General features: G+C 49.0%; 1 protein-coding gene across 4 annotated transcripts in view; it reads left to right on the forward strand.

The window, feature by feature from the left end:
• The window catches only part of RASSF7 (Ras association domain family member 7), a 35,129-nt gene that overhangs the window by 3,843 nt on the left and 16,544 nt on the right, over positions 1-14,742 (forward strand). For 2 of the 4 annotated variants that reach the window (XM_005149220.4, XM_031049106.2), the window contains exon 1: positions 12,992-13,128. The exons of 1 other annotated variant lie outside the window; for it this stretch is intronic. The gene's annotated coding sequence lies outside the window, so the exon portion shown is untranslated. Of the gene's footprint in view, positions 1-1,372; positions 1,487-12,991; positions 13,129-14,742 lie in introns of those variants that run through there. One more of the 4 variants, XM_031049104.2, reaches the window with a different exon arrangement.

The raw sequence follows: 14,742 nt of genomic DNA on the forward strand, positions 1-14,742 counted from the left end.
CTCATGATTAAGAGACAGAGAGTGTGTTTCTTCTCTCCATTTTGGTGAGCTTTCCCCTCCCTCTGTGCTAAGTGAGAAAAATTGCAGCAAGACCAGCAAAACAATCTTCAGTACAAGGTTGTTCCAGTGATGGGGAGAAAATAACTAGTTTATGAGCCCGGGACCACCCAGGAGAGGCTGCTCTTGGACCAACAACGATATAACAGGCCAGGAATACCGATGGTAAAGCTGTGGCAGGGTTATCAATATATTATCAGTTTTAGGCAACTGGACCAGATATTTCCAGGTGCAGGCTGATACAAATGACAGTGCTGGTCTGGGTGTCCGTGTTGCTATAGCTCCATTGACATGACTGGAGCTGCTCTACTGCTATGGTTAGCAATGGGAAAAGTGTTTTAAACTGTTCTCATCCCCCCGCCTGGTCCACACACTCCTCCACCTTCTCCTTTGCTGGCATCAGCGTTTCCTGACTGCCTGATGCAGAGGCACTGTCTGACCAAATAAAAATTAACCATTGTCTCCCCTGGGGTTTTTCTACAGCTGGACCAGTCTTTGATCGGGTCCTCTGCAGAGTAGTGCTGGTGTGATGGAGGGGGCAGCGCAGGCTGCAGGGCCACCACTGCCTGCTTTAACCCGTCCAAAATATCAGCTGGAATGAGAGGTCACAAATGGATCATTTCCCTTCTCTTTTTTGTGGTGCTGTTAAGGGAAATGTTTGCTGATTGTGTCTGCTCTATGCACTGTTAGATGTTTGAAATTATTTAGTCTAATCATTGATCCAGTGTCTGTGACCACAGGAGTGCTGAGCTGAAGCAAACCCCTTGAAATCTGCTCCTTGGTACCAAGATGAGCACCAGGCTTCCCGACACTATTTTTAAACCTGAAGGTAGTGAGGTACAGGCAAAGACAGGAGCATGAGACTCAAAGGCAGGTTCTGCTGAGTGTTGATCCTGGCTCTACTGATGACTCTTATTGTCCCGAGGCAAATTATTTAGCTTTCCTTTGCCCTGCCTGCCCCGCCCCCCCCTTCCCTCCCCCTCCCCCGTCCATCCCCTTTCCAAAACCTTTGTCACATGAGAGTTAGGGAGAAGTGTGCAAAACATCTGCTGAAGTGCTTTGAAGATGGAAAGCAATGTGCACAAATGATAAGTTACACAGGCAACATAAACAAACCTGGCTATGTATCTCCTAGGCTAAATGAGGAAGAAGGGATTAACTGGTGGGTGGCATCCACCTCCTAATTACAAGGCTTGTCTCTGGATCCCTTCAGTGTGAAGCATCCTCTTGGCTGAAAAACAGCTGGCACGGTCACACATGAGCAGAAGTAGGGGATGAAAAACTTGTCCCACGAGTGAACTGGAGTGGCCGGAAATTTCCTCTGGGAGGAAGTGGGGGAGCAGTGGGTGCTGGCAGTGGGTTGGAGATGGTGTCCTGGACCACCTCCAGACCTCCTGGCTCTGCTGTATTTCCTCTTGCTGCTTGTCTGGTGAGTTTTTCATGTGGTTGCTATATGGTCCTGAGAGTCCCATAGGATCTAGGAAAGACACTCCTGTAGCTGCCATTAGACTCCTTTTATCCTCTCTGACACCTGATATGGGTGGGGGAGATACGCACCTCTGGTATTTCGGTACTCTGTTGGTCCCACATCAGTCTGGCAACTTAGAAAGCAACACACCACTGAAGTGTAAGATTTAAGAAGTTATGGGTATGCTTTGCTTTATGAACCTTGGCAGCGTTTCTAGGTCACACTTCTAATGTGTCTTCGCAACAGTGAGTTAAAACCTGATGGTGCTTGTATATGTGCTAAGAAAAGTGAGATATCCATGTAATCAGCTACTGTTGGAGTGACAAGAAACACAGCAGATGCCATGAGAGCTGCTGGATCTTCTGAGATCAGCCCCAGCCAGGTGCCTTGGTCCTCTTCCATAGTGCCTGTGGCACTCTCCTCACTGCTGCTGCTTGCATTTCACACGTGCTTATGACCTTGCTAAGTCTAAGTTATTCTTGCAGGCATAGCACCCTCTGAAGAGCACCTGGGATAGGTTTGCAGGTCTGGCCCCTTGTTTTGGCTGAGTGCAGCAGAAGTTTTCTGCACAGGCAGGGAAGTGCAGGTTTAGCAGCCTGGGACCAGGGAAAGCAGTTGCAATTTGTGTCTCTGCCTTTGATGCTTTGTAGCTTAGGCAAAAATCAGCCAGGACCAGCTGTGTGAGGACAGGTGAGTACCTAAAAGTGCGGGTTGATGTCTATGTCCTGGTTATTTTGCTTCTAAGCTGAATCTGAGAATTTTATTCTTTGTTTGGGAAATAGGAAGAAGTATCTTTTCTCTCCCTGTTTATTAGTCTTCTCCAGCCTGGAAGCTTCTGGGCTAGGACATGTTCCCATATGTGTGCAAGTGCAAGTTGCAGGCCCTTATCTCAGCTGCAGACACAAAACCAGCTCTGGAGCTGAGCAGCCCGAGGTACACTTTAAGCCTCACAGAACTCCATGCAGTTGAGGGTATTCTTTCCCTGCTGAGTGTTTGATTCCTGCAGCACTATGGGAAGAAGGGGATATCTTCACCACTTAGGTGTTCCTCCATCACTCGCTGGGGCAGAGCAGCGCCTGCTCACAATGGCTGCTTCACCTTGGAAACCCCTGAGGGGTGCCAAATATATCTGCTGCCTAATTTCTCTCTTAGTCTGCATATAATAGCCTGGGAGATTATTGCCCCCACCCATCCTGCTTTCCAGACAGATGTTAAGTGACAGTGATGGACGTATTTGCTCTCAGACTAAAAAGCTGTGTAGAACGCATCCCCAGCCAGCTGTGGCCCTCTGCCCTGTTAGCTTTCAAGAGATCTCTTGAAGAAATCCTCCTTTTTTAACTCAGCCCTACCCTTTCCTGCAGTATTCTGCTGGTTTCTGCCTGGCAAAGCTCCAATAGCAGCCCCCAAGCAACATGGCACGTGTGGTGGAAATGACTTTGGCTGACTGCGATGCTTTTGCAGGGAGCCCAGGTGCTGCACACAGTACAGTGGGGAGGAGAAGACGCCTCCAGATGGAACTTAGAGATCTTCTCCTCCCTTTTTCCTCCTGGATCCAGCAATTCAGTGGTTGTGTCAGCATAACTCAGCAGTGTGGAGATAGGGAGGAGCTGGAGCTTCCACCGCATCAAATAAAAGCCTGGCTTTGCTCTCAGTTGCCTGTTGCAGGCACCTATTTATGCCTCCTGATTATAGTGGGAGAAAAGGAGCTGCGTGAGGAGGACACATTAGGACAACTTCTTTGCAGGGAGTGTAGACTCTTTCTCCCCTGCATAGGGGGAAGGGTATTCCAGCTTGCCCTGCCCTGATGTGTCTACACAGGCAAGCTCTCCCTTGGTATGGATTTGCCTGCCTTTTCCCAGGGACCCTGAGAGCTGGTCATCCCTGGGCTGCCTTTCCAGGGCTTTTCATCCTGTCAGAGACTGTAACAGCAGGGGCTGTGGTGCAGGTCTCATTTCTTCCCTCAGTTTGTTCTCCCACATCAGCAGCAAGGACTTGCTGGTCCATGCAGTCAAGCCAAGGGCTGGTAGGCTGCCCTTTTGCCTAGGTGGATATGAAAGTCTAAGAGCAACAATCCTCAAATAAAGTACCTCCTCCCTTGATAGGAGATCGGAGTAAGAAATTCTGACTGGGGCTGATGCTGTGTTGGGGCAGGGGTGCTGGGATGGCAGTGTTAGTGGGGAATGACTCCTTGGGGCTGAGGGGAAATCCTTAACCTGGAAAAGAAACATGCAGATTAGATGTGTTCTATAGATAAGGTATTTCTATCACTACTGTAAATTCAGACATTTCTCCCCATCTCCTCCCAGATTTTACCAGGCTAAACTGGAATTTTCTGTGCAGTATTTATTTTCCCTACTAACACTTGAAGGAATTCTATTTTCTAGCAGCCAAGGATTTTTTTTTTCTAAAAATCTCAATTTTCCATCAAAGCACCTGTCTCTTGGAAAACCAGGCCCCTTTAAGATGATTCTATGTCTCAGGCTGCTTTGAATCACTAATTGCTTCTGAATAGGCAGGCCAAATGTTTTATCACTTCAAACTCCCATAGCAATGCAAATCTATACAGCTGAGAAGCCTCTTTCCATGCAAGGGGGTGATGGGTATAGATAAGGATTAAAAATGGAAACAAATTCAGCCCGGGGGTCCTCTTTGTTCCTCCCTGCCTCCAAGGGGTTGCCAGGGCTACATTTGTTCCCCTGCATCTTTTTTGGATGCGATCCAGCCACCCTTGAATGCAAAGGCAAGAGGTACAGTGGCTGGAGAGGGCTGGATGAGGTCCTAGGTACATACATATTTCATTGCCTGTGCCAAGCTCTGTATTGACTTCTCTCTCTGGTTTCACAAAGGTGGTGTTTTCTAAAACTCTCCCTTGTTGAGGGTGACTGGGTCCAGGCTTCATCCTGTCTAAAGTTTCTGGCTGTTCAGTCGTTTTCCGCCTTCTCTGAATGCCAGCCAGGCATATTTCCCATGCCTGATGGGAAAAGGGGGGGGGATGCTTGGTGAGAAAAGCAGGACTTGCCAGAGAGCCATTTGGAGGTGGCAACACCTGCTGTGGCAGGTCCTTCTCAGGGTTGTTGCCTGTGTTTTGGGGCTATGTTGGTTCGCGCAAGGTATGGGAGATAAACAACAATTTGCAGAGCCTCGTGGGTGCTGGGTTGCCCCTGACCCTAAAGGCAAATCTTGACCATTAAAAGGTGGAAAATATCGGTGAGCAAGGGCAGTCTAAATCCTCCTTTCTGCTTAGATCACCTGTTATTAGAGCTGCTTGTCATGTGCTGAGTATGGCTGCACTCAAAGATTGTCAAGAGCTCAGCATTATGGAAGCAAAAGGCAATTTACTGACTTTCCGATAGAAAGGAAGATACATGCTGAATATGCATCTGTTGGATGATATTTCTATTTCAGGCATGCTGCTAGCATACAAATGGAAAGGCAACTTTGTTGGCATTATTTATTTATGTAGTTACTAGAAAACCTTGGGTTAAGAATGCAGCAATACTTTGTAGGCATTGGGTACTATTTATTTTTAGCATAGTAGGTAATAAATCTATTTTCTCTTTGGCTTTCCAAATGAACTCCAGTTGACTGAGATACATTACCTAACCTAAATCATGTACTCTGGATGTGGAGAGCAAATAAAGTATCCTGAAAAACAGCATCTTCATGTAAAATCCATAGATAATAAGAAATTGGTCCCTTGAAGATATTAACAAATTACCTTTAAAAGTGAAAGAAAAACTGCAAAATTTTGACAAAGAGGAAAAAAATTCCACTCTGCTCCTCTTTATTTGGGTGTTATTTTTTCTGTGCTTCAGGTGCATATAGGACCCACTTAGGACTTGAAATAACTAAGGGCAACTATTGTTATCTTCATTGTACTTATACAAGAGACAGCTGCTTGGGTGTTTTCCCAGCAGACTGGGATTTCCAGGGAGGCACAGCTGAAGTGAGAGGATGTGCCAATCACCTCTCCCTGGAACAACTTTAGGCCTCAATTCATCCTTGTTCACTGAAGAACTTTGACTCAATGGGACTGAAACCCATGTTTAAATCCTGCAGTGGTTTAAGTCTGATGTGCTTCAGCCAAGGCATAAGTGTCTTGCTGAACTAGGGTCTTCCTACATAACCCTGGGCTTCCTAGCTGGTAAAAAGTATAAAACAGTCACGAACATAAAAGTAATACAGGACAATTAGAAACTAGAGAACTTGCCTGTCCTTTGCAGGTCTTAGATGTCCATGTTAGGACCCAAAGCAATTTGGGCTTGGGACTCTACCCATTCCTGTCCAAGTGGGGACCACTGCGGTTCTACCAAGGCACAGGCCTGATGTGCTGTGTTCTAATGCCTGGCACCAGCAACCGCAGCAGAGGGAGGCTGTGGGAGAGGACCTGGTGTAGGTGGCATGAGAGAGAGAGAGGACTGTGAGGCTGGAGATGTGGGGCTGGCCATATGTAACATGGAGTTTTCTGAAAGCACAGGCTGGCAGGTGGCTTCTGAGGCATGGTGTTGGAAAAACAGTTTGGGACCAATGGGAATGGCACAGGTAGAGAGCAGGAAAAGGTGTCCCAAAGGATGGAAGCCAGGCTCAGGTGCCCTCCCAGTGTGAAATTAGGAGCCCAGGCAGGGGAGGAGGGGGAAAGTCTGCAGCGAGAACCAGAAAAACCTGCTCATACCAGCCCTGGATTCACATTACTCACAGTGGTTTAAAACAGGTCAGGCTCTCTGGTTTCAAGGCAGAGATGGCCAAACTGCCTAAAGACTCTTTTCAGCCCAGCTTAGAGCTCCTGCATGCCTGTTTGCTGTGTCACTGACCCCATGCTCTTCTAACCCATCACCAGTGCAAGGTCTTACAGAGACTTTAAGCCTTTCTAAACAAAGGCTGGGCTAGGTGCATTCACACGTGCATGTTTGCCAGCCCATCTGAGGAGTGGTGACCATGAGCACGGGGATCACATCTGGGTGCTCGCACCTCCTGACCTGCAGCGGGCTTTGAAGAAGCTCAGCCAGCAAGCTTGCTGGTTGAACCTGGATAAAAGTCAGCTTCTGGGGATGCTCCCCATTGCAAAAGAAGAGTGGTCTGCCTCCACCAGACACCATTACAGGTGAGAAGCTCAAGGCAGTGGTGAAAGTTGAAGCTGCTCTACTGCAGGTCTCATTTATGCTATCACTGAGGTTGGCTGCATCACCCTTCCTTTTCACCAGAAGATGGGAGAGATGGGTCAGACTAATATGATTTATTGGGTTATAATATTCAACTGGGTGAGAGTAGCGGGATGAAACCATGCCCTTGTGGGGAAGGAGATGAAAAGAAGCTAACAGAATTAGAAATCAGATTGACCAAGGCTAATGGCTGTATCTGCTTATTAAGCAACAATAACAATAATTTACCTTTGAATCTCAATAATTCATCATAATGCTTTGCACCTACCTCATGAATCCTTTCTGCTTATCTCACCTTTCTTGTTCACAGATCTAAAAGCACTTCATAAACATTAATTAAACAGTCTTCCACACCCCTGCAAGCAAAGTAAATATTATCCCCATTTTGCAGCTGGGGAAGCTGAGCTCACCTAAGGAGATAATAGCTGAGCAGGGATTCAGGAGCCCAAAGAGCAGGTTCCTACCCCAGCTTCTACCACAAGCACCTTTCTGCAGAGAGCTCTGCAGCATGGAGGCTGGGGACATAAACCAGGGCAACTGATACCCTCACCCATGCACGTTTCTGTGCTTATCACAGGTTTCAGGTGGCAGGACAGTTGTACAAAGGGTGAAAGCTGCTCCTGCCCTGGAGATGTCTGCAGGAAGGAGCTCATGGCTATCTCACCACCTTCAAGCCTCCACCACAGGGACCAGGCACCTGCCAGTGTGAAGCACCTGACATTATTCACAGCAGGACTCTCCCTTTTTTAATGACTGTGTTAATGACCCTCATCTGTTGGTGTGAATGTGGTTAATCCCAAAACTGTAGGGACTGGCAATTCAGAAACTTTTACTCTCCCTCCTCCTCACACCTCATTTTACATCCTACCTTAATGCTTTACCACGGGGTTGGGCTGGTGGGACTTGCACAAAGCAAAAAGCACTGACCCCTGTCCTGGCTTTGAAATCAGGCTGCCGTGAGTAAATATGCAGGATCCAACAGTAATGAATCAGGCCTAGCTTCTCACTAGGGGACACACAATGAGCAGTGTTATCCTGAAACAAGACGCTTGAAGTTAAACCTCTGCTCAAGTGCTTTGCTGATGTTGGTCCTTGAGGAAGAGGAGTCTGGCACCATGGATGTAGTGTGCGACAAAGATATAAATAAAGGGGAGGATGTCCTCTGAAAATAACGCGTCTTGACGGTGGAGGGGAGGATGAGACACCACAGGTCCATGTGAGCCCAGCAGTAGCCTGTTGGGAGGGGGTTTATCCTTATATTTTTCTTTAGAAACCAACAGTTGGCTTTTGAAAGCCAAATGGATGCCAGCATTGGAGCAGGAGGAGGGTCATGTTTCATAGACAAGTCACGGTGGATTAAATGTAAATGAATCTGCAGCTTGATGGACAAATGGGATCAGTGCCGGGAACTTCAGCTCCTGGTGGGGGATGGATTAGCAACGGGTACCAGTGCGTTTGCATGCAGGGAGGGAATGAATGGCAAAGCAGGGAGGTTTCCAGCATTGCACTGCCTGTAGCACTGCAAGAAAGAGGCATCCCTGGGCTCAGAGAAGAGAGGTCAAGCCTTGATAAACACCAGCTTGGTCCCCCATCAGAGAATCACTGAGGCATGAAGAAAAACTTTAACAGCTGCAATGCTGCTTTTGAACCTCCTAGTAAAAGGGAAGGTCAGAAGGTCAAAACTTTCAATGCCTCTGGGAAGGAGAGGACTTTTTCCGGCAAGCCTTTGAAAAACCTGAACTAAATTAGCATGACCGCACTGCTAAACGCTTGGGAAACCCGGACAGCTCGGGTCACAGGCTCCCCCAGCAGCAGAGCGGCAACGAGCTGCTGCATTCCCATACTCAGCAGCCATAATTAATGGAGCTATTTCCTAGGCGAAAGGCAGGTCTAGAGAATCCTACACATGGACTGGGGATTAAGGTTTGCGGGATGTGTCCTGGGCATTTTTTCTCCTCCTGATACTGTTGCCCTTTTCCCTTTCTACTTCTCCTCTCTGTTTTCATCCATGTTTCACTTCATCTTCATCCACTGTTTTGGCTGTTTCTTCCTCCCCTGTTGTCACACAGCTGAACTGCTCTTGAAGTGGGTAATGGCAATGGTGTAATAACCCAGCCGTACTCTCCCCTGGGGACACTGGACAGGAATGCAGGAGCTCCAAACTAATTATATCCTTATTTTTCTTTTTCTACTTTTTTTGCTGCAAAGGTGTGAGTGGGAGCTCTGCTCCACATTTTGAGCCATTCCCTTCCACTCTAAACGTAGGTTTTGCTGATTTGGACCTTTTGCAAGAGCCATTCTAGCAAAGGGCAGACAATGCAGGTTTCTGGAGGATATAGGTTCGTAGGATTTCTGGGTCTGACCCCATCATGTTTTTTTACAATGCTGCCTTTCTACTTGGCTCTCATTTGTCTGCACTGTGAGTTTCCTGGGCACCAGGTCATTGCCCTTCACAGCTCCCACCATCATCAGTGTGGAAAGCAGACAGGCACACACTGCTGTTCCTGTTTCCAGAAAACTGATGTATACCTATGAGGTGCAATCCAAATACATAAGAAAACCAGTGCAGCCAAAAAGTTTGCTGTCTGCAGCTGCAATCCGCAGGATGCTGTTGAGCATCCTGGCTCCTATTGCAGCTGCAGGACACAAGTGCTCAGCAACTTTTGCAGGCTTGCTGCAGAAGTGGAATGAATACTTCATTGAATAAAGGAAGAGGACAGGAAATATATCAAGTTTCATAGTGCAGAAGGCTTGCCCTTGAAAGAGAATGGCTAGCCTTCCCACCAGACCAAGGTTTTTCCTTCCTGCAAGTTCTAACCCAAGCAAGCCTGCAGGTGGGAATGGTGGAGGGCAGACCATGGTACACTGGTAGTCAGCTGCAGTGGCTTTGCAGTGCTGAGCCCAATTGAGCTTTCTTGTGATGCTGCAGCATCTTTTTCCTTCTCGTGTCTCTTGTTGTCCTAGAAACAGAGGAAAAAATTCTTCCAGACAAGCCCTTTTGTTGCACTCAAGGCAGCATCTTCTGTTTCTTGGTAGAGCAGTGTGTGATTGCATAATAAAACCCCTGCCAGAAAAACAACGGTGGGTTCAAAACCTTCCAAAGAAACCTGTAAAGACTTCATATCCTCCGAACTTTCCTGAAGTCCTAAGACTGCTGCAAGGGTCAACAGGCACTTCCCAACCTTGTTACAAATATATGCTGAGCAACAGGAGGCCGTCCTTCCCTGGAAATGCTGGGATTTGGGAGGCAATTGTTTCAATTTGAGAGGGAAGCTCATCCTTTGGGAGTAAACGTGCTCTTCTATGTGCTGACTCAGGCAAGGGTTATTTCTCTGTGGCATATGAAACTTTATGGCTGTGTTGGGAAGGGGTGATGACTGACAAGTTTCCTGAGGCTCACAGGGCCTGGAGGCAGATTCCCAAGGTTTCAAGGAACTCATGGCAAAGGGAGGAGAGAAAAGCACAGTGGGAACCATGCAGCTCTTGTCCCCCAGGAGCAAGGGGACTGCAGCTCCTGCCTCCAGCAGTGCCTGGTGGAAGATGGTGAAAAAACAGATGACCTTCAGGCCAGCAAGAAGGTTTGATAGCCTGATAGCTGGATGATGCTGACCACATTCAGTTCCTGTGGACACCAGTGGATGTGGAGCACCTCTGAAAACCTGAATTCTGACTTTCTCCTTTTTGAGATGGTCTTGCAAAATTGACTTTCCTCTAGTCTCCTCCCCCTGCCTCAGCTCAGGTGGTTTTGGATTTCAGCTCAAAAGCTAAAACCCAGCATCTCTGCAGATTCTGGTGCCTCAATTACCTGTTTTCCCCTTATCCCCAATGCTGACTATTCAGTGAAAAGTTGTATCAGGGGCTAACACTGCTGTGCTTGAGCTGGTGTGGGTGGCCCTCTCAGTGGAGGTATGCTTTGTTAAGAGAGGAGACAGCTGGTCACCAAATGATGACCTGCTCCTAGCACACAGTACGTTTGTACTCATGAGAGGGGTTTTGGTGCAAACAAATTCTGTATGTTAAGGAGCATCAGAACAAGGAGTCTTCCTGTTGCACTCCTGAGTACATCAGCAAGACAACATCACCTTCTTTGGGGAAACTTCAGATAGGGTTGCTATCTCATCTGCAGCAGAGAGGCTGCTGGAGAGACCAGAGGACCTGCTTGGTTATAATTCAACTGCTCAAGATGCTGAGATAGCTCCGCTCTCCTCCCGAAAGCAGCTTGGCTGCTCAGTGTACAAGTACCTTTAGAAAAGCCAGCAAGGAACCAGTGATCACAAGTCAGAAATCAGCTCAGTCGCTGTTCCTGTGTCCATCCCTGAGGATGGCCTTGGCACCACAGGAGCTTCAGGAATAAATCTGGAGGTTGGGCTGAGGTGCTGCAAGTGTTGGAGAAGGTGGTCCATGAGTAGCTGGCCTGGAAGGGCTCATCAGTATGAAACTGTCCCCTCGACATTTTCACCCATCTCAGCCAATGGAAGGCGTGGAGAACTCTTTGTAGGGTGAGGGATCAAGGGTTCATGTAGACACACAGGTGCAGTTTGAAGTTTATTTTAGAGTAATAGCTTTACTTTTACAAGTGAAAAGAGATTTCCAATCTTTTGACAAGCTGCTAAAGGTAGAAAGATTTAAAACTCAAAAACCTTTTTATTAAAGGCAGACAACTTACCTCAGTAGTGGTAAATGAACTTCTGCTCAATTTGTGTCTGATTAGGATCTCGAAGAGTATTCAAGCTAATAAATAAGATATGTATCTCCTGAGAACAGCTTTTGTTGTTTTCTTATAGGGATCTTTGTTCCTCCTGTGCTGTAAGGTCTCCAGGGCACAGCCGTGTTACGGAGCACCAGATGCATTATCTGATTTTAGGAGATCATAATTATGAGGAATACGTCAGGACAACAGAAAACTTCATTTAAAAACCCAATTAAAGCTGCCGAGTGACAGCTACATACTCGTGTGTTGCATCACCTCTTAATCCCAGCAGCTTGGATGTGGAGAAGCAAGTAGTTAAGGATGTCATAAATATGGTGAGAAGCAAGTAGCTAAGGATGTCATAAATATGGTGAGGTCCTCATGAGATGGAGATTTTTCTGACTGTACGTAAAAATTAACACACATTTCATGATGAAACAGCAGTTTTGAAATCCCTTTTAGAGCAGCCACCTCGGGACTAGTGGTCTGATGGGTAGGTTGTTCATTCTCATGAGTGGTAGGACATTTCACAAGAGATTCTGGATAAAGAAATATACAGGTAACTGTGTGTCTGTCCCACTGCAGGAAATGCTTGGCACTGGGGTTGCACCCGCACAGGCATGGCTGAAGTGCCTTTGCTGTGGAGACATCACCATCACAGCCACCCTCATTGCTTGGTGGGCCATGGAGGAAGGGCATTGTCATGCAAGGCATGAAGAGCTTTTGGGTGGGATTTTGGGGAGCTAGGATGGGAAAAGCAGGTGGAGAGAGGAAGTGAGGAGTTTCCAAAGCTTCAGACATGGCAGCAGACACCTGCTTCTTCCCAAACCGGCTGAACTGGTCTCCCTCCCATTTCCTTGCTGCAGTTTTAGGTCATCCGAAGCCCCTGGACAACTGAAGGGCACTGGGTGCAGGAGCTATGCCCACCTCCTCGCTCAGGCTGAGCTCTCCCTCTGTGAAAAGGGGTTTCATCCTGCTCGGGCAGGTGGAGTCCTGGGCCCTGCCACTGGACAGGCACTGGCTTTTAGGTACAGCTGAGGGCTTCCAGATGGGAATGAACCCATCTGCATGGTCCCGCGGGGCAGGGAGCTGGGGGTAGAGAAATACAGTGTGGCTTTGGTTAGTTTTCTTACTAAAAAAGGAGATTTTGAGACTTCTTTTTAAAATACATGATAACGATTTAAGTCTTTTTTATTATTATTTTTAAGAGAATTTACGACTTAATTTTTAAATGGAAGGAGAATTTAATACTTTTTTTAAAAAAAAGAAGTGAGGATTTTTGAAAGGAGAATTTAAGCCTTTGGTGGTAAAAAGCAGAATTTAAGAGTTCTTTTTGGTAACAAGATGGGAGAATTTAAGACTAAAAAAACCCAAGAATTTAAGTAGGTTTTTATTTAAAAAAAATAGAAATTGATACTTTTTGTCACAAGAGAATCAGCGATTTCCTTTCCCAGCACCCAGGATCCTGCAGGACTTGGGGTGCTGGGAGCGGGGGGCGGACTGGGCTCACCTGCCGGGGGGGCGTGGCATGAGGAGGGGGCGTGTCTCACCTGGCGGGGGCGGGGCCGGGGGCGGGGCGAGGGGCGGGAAGGGCTGTGGTGGTGGAGCTGCGGTTCGCTGCGGCTCCGCGCTGCGGAGCGGGGCGGCGGGGCCGGGCCGGGCTGGGACGGGCCGGGCCGGGCCGGGCCGGAGGGGAGCTGCCGCCGCAGAGGGGCGGAACTGCAGCCGTGTAGCCGTGGCTGGGCCGGCGGCAGGTGAGTGCGCACCGGTGTGGGGCCTGGCCGGGCCTCCCGGCGAGAGGCCGCCGCTGCTTTGCGGTACCTGGACGCTGTGAGGCCCTGCCCGCAGCCGGGCCGGGGGCAGCCCCGGGAAGGGTGGTTGCGGCGGCGGAGGGATCTCCTCGGATCGAGCCCCCCCCCCACGGGGACAGCGGGCTCGTCGCCCGCCTGGTAGGGCCCACCGTCATCGGTGCTAACCCCATCCTATCAGGGCTGTGAAGTGCCAGGATGTGCCCGAGTATACGGAGCAGGGCAGGGATGGCGAGGAGGTGACAGGGGGGCAGAGTACCCCTGCAGAAACTCGAAATCCATTAACGAGAGCCCGGGCTGGGATGACGGGGACCAGCGTTCATCACTGCAAGACCCCGAGTCCCTGTGCTGTGCCCGAGTCGGTCGAGCCCTGAATGGCTTTGCACCGGGAGCTGGCACCACATCTCCGGCAGCTTTGCCACCGATATGGCACACCCGAGCCCCACTTGAGGGAGCAGCATCACGGTCCCTCTTAGCACTGAAAATGCCGGCCAGAGACCACGGTGGAAGAGCAGCCGAAGTGGTGTCAGGTCTCAGCTACCGGTGCCAGGAGCCTCCCCTCGCAGTCCCCATCCACAGGGTAAAGCTGTCCATCCTCCCCCCGTTCAGAGACGTCTCCAGCTCCCTGAGGAGAGGGGTTAAATTCCTCGATAAGAGCCTGGCTCCTCGCTGCATACTTCTGATGCCTTCTGTGAACTCTGCCAGCAGGTTGTTTCGTAACTCTGCTGATGGGAGAACAAACTCTTCTCCCTGTTTTTTTTTTTCCCCTGCCCTGTAACAGCACTTTGTAATTGCATGTTAAAATCCCAATGGCAGGTTAAAAACCCAAACGTGAGTTTGAGGGTGGCATTACATGCAGAAAGGGGCATGCACCTTGCACTCGGAGCCGCTGCCTCCAGCAAAGCCCATGGCATTCACCTCTGGATGGCCGATTTCAGGAGAAATTAGGAAAAGGCAGGTGCAAATGGATGAGAAATGACCCAAGGAGGTGAGATGGGAGCTGCGGGTGCTCACCGCAGTAAGCCAGGGCCGGTTCCCAGGGGTGCCGGTGCTAACGGCACACTTGCGGGCCCTGGCATGGTGCTCTGCCGAGACTTGCCAGGCAGGCGCCGAGCCCCGGGACGTGTGGCAGCACGAATATCAGAGCTCGGCTGTCAAATGGTGGGGCACTGGATCCAGCCAGGATGGGACAGGGATGCTACATGCAGTTGTCAGCTCATCTTGCAGGATAGCTGTGTGGGATCACGCTCCTCGTGCAGCAAGAACTGCAGCTCTTGCTAGGGAGAAGAGAGCAAATGCATGTGTGCACATGCTCTGTCTGCAGTGGTTATGAGCAAGAAGCATATCTTAATGCTGCTTGCCTTCCTTACTGGGCAGTGCTGGCAGTGTCTGCTTGGGAAGGGGTTTTGGGGAAGGGGGGGGTTCTCTTACCTTCTGCTGGTGTTGCTGGAATGCCAGGAATCCTCCCACATCTTGGTTATCTGCTGGTTATCTGCTGAGAGCCTGAGAACAGTGCCTGGTTTCCCTTTCACCATAGCTCTGCTGGCTTCTCTATGCCCT

This window comes from Melopsittacus undulatus, chromosome 4 (genome assembly GCF_012275295.1).
Source record: "Melopsittacus undulatus isolate bMelUnd1 chromosome 4, bMelUnd1.mat.Z, whole genome shotgun sequence".
Classification (NCBI taxonomy): Eukaryota; Metazoa; Chordata; class Aves; order Psittaciformes; family Psittaculidae; genus Melopsittacus; species Melopsittacus undulatus.